The sequence below is a fragment of the Saimiri boliviensis genome, chromosome 3, assembly GCF_048565385.1.
Source record: "Saimiri boliviensis isolate mSaiBol1 chromosome 3, mSaiBol1.pri, whole genome shotgun sequence".
NCBI classification, from domain to species: Eukaryota; Metazoa; Chordata; class Mammalia; order Primates; family Cebidae; genus Saimiri; species Saimiri boliviensis.
In genome coordinates this window covers 126,381,964-126,388,327 of record NC_133451.1, presented here as the reverse complement: position 1 = coordinate 126,388,327, position 6,364 = coordinate 126,381,964, and positions in this window count along the sequence as shown.

Sequence of the window (6,364 nt, the reverse complement as noted above, 5' to 3'; positions counted from 1 at the left end):
TTTAATCATATGGATATTTATCAATGTATTCATTCATTCATCCTGTCAAAAAACATTTATTTAATGTCTACCACATGGAAAATATTGTAATACACACTAGGGATATAAAGTATAACACAGACCTGGGTCCTACTCTTATTAAACTTTTTATTCTACTCAATTATAGATATTAAACAATTCTGTGTTGCTAGACACAGTACTTCTCTTTGCTAGAATCTGCCTTGAACACTTGAGATGCTGAATATTTATGATTACAAGGGAAAAAACATTTTTTTCTTTTTTTACTTTTGTTTTTTGTAGATGCAGGGTCTTGCTATGCCACTCAAGATGAAGTGCTGCTGTGTGATCCTAGCTAATTGCAGCCTCAGATGCCTGGGCTCAAACTATCTTCCTGCCTCAGCTTCCCAAGTAGCTGGGATTATAAGTGCAGACCACTCTCCCTGAAATAATTCTTTCTTTCTTTCCTTTTCTTTCTTTTTCTTTCTTCTTTCTCTCCTTCCTTCCTTCTTTCTTTCCTTCTTCTTCATTTTCTCTTTTCCTTTCTTCTTTCTTTCTTTCTTCCTTTCCTCTTTTTTTTTTTTTTTTCAAGACAAAGTCTAACTATGTTGGCCAGACTGGTCAAAAAGTGGGTTCCAGTGATTCTTCTGCTTTAGCCTTCCAAAGTGTTAGGATTATGTCAGCCACTGTGCCTGGCCATATTTTTCTTTATTAAAAGGGTCTCAAAGTAGGATTGCTTGGGCTGTGATGTGTTATACAATTTAGTTAAGCAGATATTTCAGTACGGGCGATCTCTTTGAATGCTTCTGATATGTATACATTTCAGTCATTATGGTTAGTTAAACATTACTAGTTTCCATCAACACAGTTCATAGTTCAGTTACCATGGTATATTAACTATAATTGCATACAGCACCAACTTCATCGCTAGCTCTTTAGTCTACCTATCACTACCGAAATAACAGATGTGCATCATGCTCAGTGGCAAAACACACCACTTTCAAAGTCTGTTGGTGATCAGTTATGGCACATCTGTTCTTTGGTTCATGTTTAGATAGCAAGGCAAGTAGTTTCATTCCTTCCTTGTTTTTCAGTGACAAACGCACATGATTTTTTTTTTAAAGATTGAAAAAGGGAATTAGCCAATAAAGATACATGTGCAGCAAAGAAACAAAAAGTGATAATGCTGGGAATGAAATTCAAATCAAACGTTAAGTGCAGTCATAGAAGAATTAGCTAACTATAGAAATACTGACACCCATGCAGTTTGGGAGACTCTAGATATGTAGCCAGAGGAACGTAGTAAGGTAAACATATCAACATAAATTAGGAAGGTGGTACGGTGACATGTGCCAGCGGATGGGACACTAGCAACACTTTTTGTTAAATAATCTTTCAGAGATACAAAGCATAGAGAATATAAAATGTTGATAGTTGATTCAAATTTAGAAGGAAGTATGACAACTTAAAGGCATAGAAAAGATGCTGGCCTTGTGTCATTATGCAATAAGAAGGCAAGCACATTTCAAACCATTCTTGGTAAGTTTTTTACAAAGAAATAAAACCCATTACTTCTCAATGTTTCTAATGTATTAAAGTATTAAATAAACTAATGAATACATACTAGTTTTACTATTTTTTTCTTACATATTTATAACTGACAGTAAAAAAAAATCTTTTGAATATTTTGATAAAAATGTTTCAAGATCAAGATTTCAGCTTAAAGTTATTTTAATTCTCCCGCATGACTGTGTAAAATAGAGATTGCCTGTACAGTATGTATTATATCCCATTATCTTCACAAAATCTATAATGCCTGCAAGGTTTGGTCCAAGAATGGTTTAGGTACTGGCAACCAAACTCAGAACTCATTTTCTTCTTCAATGACTAAGCACCAATGATGCTTCTCAGCCCTTCTACAAAGACAGGCAACTTCACCATTTTGGTAGGCATGACAAAATATGCCTGAACCATAGAATTAAACATAGTTTAAATGATTTTCCGGATTCTGTGTACATATAATTCTTAAAGAAACCATCTCAGAAGCTCTCTCAACATTTTCAGTCATAGGAAACAGGAAACAGGACACTGAAATCCTTGTTCTTTAAGAAAAGCTAGCAGAAAGAAGAAAGTATTCAGGTAACAAAAAATGTGATAGCATGGCAGCTATCATTGCAGAAAAGTTCTAGTAATATTTAGAGAACAGTAGAAAAATATATTTATTTCTCGGTCCTAAGGCAAAACAATCTTGATTTTTTAGTGTGGTATAATTACATAAAAAGAAAACCTAGGCAATATCATTCAATACATAGGCATTAGCAAAGACTTCATGATTAAAACACCAAAAGCAATTGCAGCAAAAGCCAAAATTGATGAATAGGATCTAATTAAACCAAAAAGCTTCTGCACAGCAAAGGAAACTAGCATCAGGGTGAACAGGCAACCTACAGAATGGGAGAAACATTTTACATGTACCCATAACATCCAGAATCTACAAGGAACTTAAATTTACAAGAAAAAAACAACCCCATCAAAAAGTGGTCAAAAGATACGAACAGACACTTCTCAAAGGAAGACATTTGTGTGCCCAACAAGTACATATAAAAAGGTTCAATATCACTGGTCTTTGGAGAAATGCAAATTGATACCACAATGAGATACCATCTCACATCAGTCAGAATGACAATTATTAAAAAAATCAGGAAGCAATAGCTGCTGGTGAGGCTGTGAAGAAAATGGAACACTTTTACACTGTTGGTGGGACTGCAAATTATTTCAACCATTGTGGAAGACAGTGTGGCCATTTCCTAAGGATCTAGGACCCAAAAATGACATTTGACCCAGCAATCCCATTCCTGGGTATATACCCAAAGGATTATAAATCATTCTACTATAAAGACATATGCACACGTATGTTTATTGCAGCACTATTGACAATAGCAAAGAGTTGGAACCAACCCAAATGCCTGTCAGTGATAGACTGGATAAAGAAAAGGTGGCATGTATACACCACGGAATACTGTGCAGCCATTAAAAAGGATGAGTTCATGTCCTTTGCAGAGACATGGATGAAGCTGGAAGCCATCGTTCTCAGCAATCTAGCACAGGAACAGAAAACCAAACACCACATGTTCTCAGTCATAGTTGGGAGTTGCATAATGAGAACAGATGACACAGGGAGAGGGACAGCACAAAGATGGCAGGCAATGGGAGGGAGAGCATTAGGACAAATACCTAATCCACAAGGGGCTTAAAACCTAGATGATGGGTTGATAGGTGCAGGAATCCACCATGGCACATGTATACCTAGGTAACAAACCTTCACAATCTCCACATGTATCCCAAAGCTTAAAATAAAATTTTGTTTAAAAACGAAAGTCAGCTGAAAAAATATTCTCTTAAAAGAGATACTCTATTCATAATTTATCATGACTTGAATGCACATTTTGGGGCTCAGAAAATTATATCACAAAGTATGGTGCTTTGACATGCTGAGTAGTTGGCCAAAAGGCTATTGGAAGACATCTGAAGCAGCTTTAGAGCCAAGGTTTCTCTGAACATCTCCCATCTCTCACCCTTCATTCTCCCGCAAGGTGAGTCATAGAAATAAGACTCTCTTCCTCAAGGCAGGTGATAGAAACTAGAACCTTTTTTCCACAAAACAAGCCATAAAACCAAGAAACATTACAGTAAGCTTTTCCTGCCTTTCTGTTTAGGAGTTAGCCGTAAGGAAATTCTCTGACTTGCCCTTGTCTGGATAGTTGGTAATAAGACCCTTGTTCCAGGGGTCCTGCCCCCCATCCCCAGGAGGAAGAAATACTACAGTAGAGAGGCTAAGAAGAATCTGAACAGACAAGTCTTGCTGAGTTTCCCTCCTTAGTCTGTGGGCATAAGGTCATACCCATTTGTCTGAATGGTGGTCCATGTTTCATGGAACCAAACCATAAAAATAAACAGTGTGCCCTGAGTCTTTGTGCCTTCATTTCTAAAGCCTCCATGTTACATAAAACTTCGATTAAATAAACCTGTTATGCTTTTCTCTTGTTATCCAGTCTTTTGTTCTACAAGTGTCAGTTGTGACCTTTATGATAAATAAACCCATAACATGAAAGTGGAAAATACTATTATCTTTTCATTTACATTTATTTTGGTTAATTCTTCATAAAATGGAGTAAAAGCAATATATTTCTATGCTCTATCTAAAAAACATTCACGCAATTCAACTTCTGACATTTCCAAAGGCGCACCACTAGTCACTATGTTATTGAAACAGTTGCATTTATTTGCTTGATTTTGAATGTGCGTTTGGATGTACAGCCTTGAGAAAGATCACATAGGAGACAATTTCCAATAGTGATTTCATGGTGGAGGTCACATATTTTAACTTATGAGTCATGTGGCTCATTGTTAAACTTTGAGAGGCCTGGAAATGAGTTGTGCCGGATGATGGTTGCATAAGTAAATAAACAAGGCCAGAGCGGTTCGGCACAGCACCAAATCGCCAGTGGATGGACGCTAAAAACGTTCAATCATGCAGCTCCAATTTTTCAAATGCAGCAGCTGGAAAGAGCACAAGGCCTTAGGTTTGCTCTTATTTAATATGGAGTAAGAAGTCTTTTCTTTAATATGGAGTAAAGACATCTTTTTTTATTTTAAAATAGTAAGTATTTTAAAATAAATAAGACTTAGGTAATAAAATACATATCCAAGTAAGGGAGCTGTACTTTTGATACTCCTTTTAATGTTAATACTCTTTCAGAACTGACGAGTAAAGCAGCACTTGGGATTAAATTATTAAATATCAGCAGAAGCACGAAAGTGTGTTTTAGGATATAACATTTATAGGCAATACGTATAGTAAATAAATTCTTGTTTTTTACAAATAAAAATTAAGTTAAAATAAATGAAAGTTTTTGTTTATACAAGCTAAATTCACTATAATTTGGAACTCCCTTTGTTAACAACAGTATACAGCTTAAATCAGAAAAACTCTACGACACAGGAGCAACAAGAAGATCTAAACTACCTTTGCCACTAATTTGATTTCTTGAAAAAACTAACAAAAATAAATATTTGTCTCTAAGGACTTACTTTATATCAAGCAGTGTCAGGCCCTTTGTCCATACATTCGTTTGGTCTTCACAATAATCCTGTGAGAGAGCATCTTTATCTGTACATTACCTGTACATTACCACTAGAAAGCAGCAGTTCAGGGTTTCCCAAAGCCTGCAGACAGCGAGGAAGCAGGTAGCCCAATATTAAAATCAAGATGTATCAAACCAAAGCAAAACCAGAGCTGATCAGTGGATAAGTAATAAAAACAGATTTTATTCAAGACTATTACAATAGGGGGAAAGAGACTTCAGTATCAAACTGGGCTCAGTTCTGCATACAGCATGGCATGTGGGAATATGCAATCAAGGAGCGGGGTGGAGGTTGCTGGATGGGAAATTACTAGGAGGTAACATCAGGAATAAGGAGGATTGTGTCTTAATCTAGCAGGATTCTTGGTAAAGATAAGCTTGGGTATTCAGGATATCAGGGAATGATGAAGGATGAAGACCCTGATTAGATATTGAGGGTGATCAGCTATCACAGGCAAGAGGTTCTTGATAAACTGACAAAACAAAGTTCTTGCTGAAATTGGATTTTGTAAGGAAGTATGCAGATGGGCCTAAGGGAACGCTCAGAAGTCTAACTTTTCTTTTGTTCATATTCCAATAATCTAAAACACAAGGGTTCCTTTTTCCTAACAAATCAATTGCAAATACAAAGTCACAACTTCCCTTTTGTCATTGAAGAAGCTCTCATTTCTCACTCATGTTCTTTCTAATACTTCATGCCATACCCCTATTTTGTGATCTTAGTTAAACATTTATGTCATTGCCTTTTGTATTTCTATTTTACACTAAGGGTATTTTATTCTTTTTCTGAATATAAATAAGGTAAGTTGAGATAATCAGGATAAAAGTGTTTTGAAAATTTAAAGGTAGTAGATGCGCTGAGGTCATAATTATGCTTCCATTATAGAAAAACAGTTTCCTTAACAACTTCAGAAACTACTTTAGAAGAAGAGTGTGTAGCAGTGTCCTTCATTCCATACCAAGAACATTTCTTTTAAAGATATTCTCTGTACAATAAGCCGCAGGAGATCATCTGCTAAGAGCGTAAGGGCAAATGCAAATTAAAAATAAGAGGCTTCTTTCCTCCAGGTTTAAAATAAGAAAAGACATGCTTTTTCCCTTTTCTTAAAGCATTCACTTTAGAAAACTTATCATTGAGACCAAATGTAAATTATTTTAAAGCTAAGTAAGCCTCTTGTCAGGTTTATTACTCAGAAATATCTATCTCCAGGACTTGGGAATTA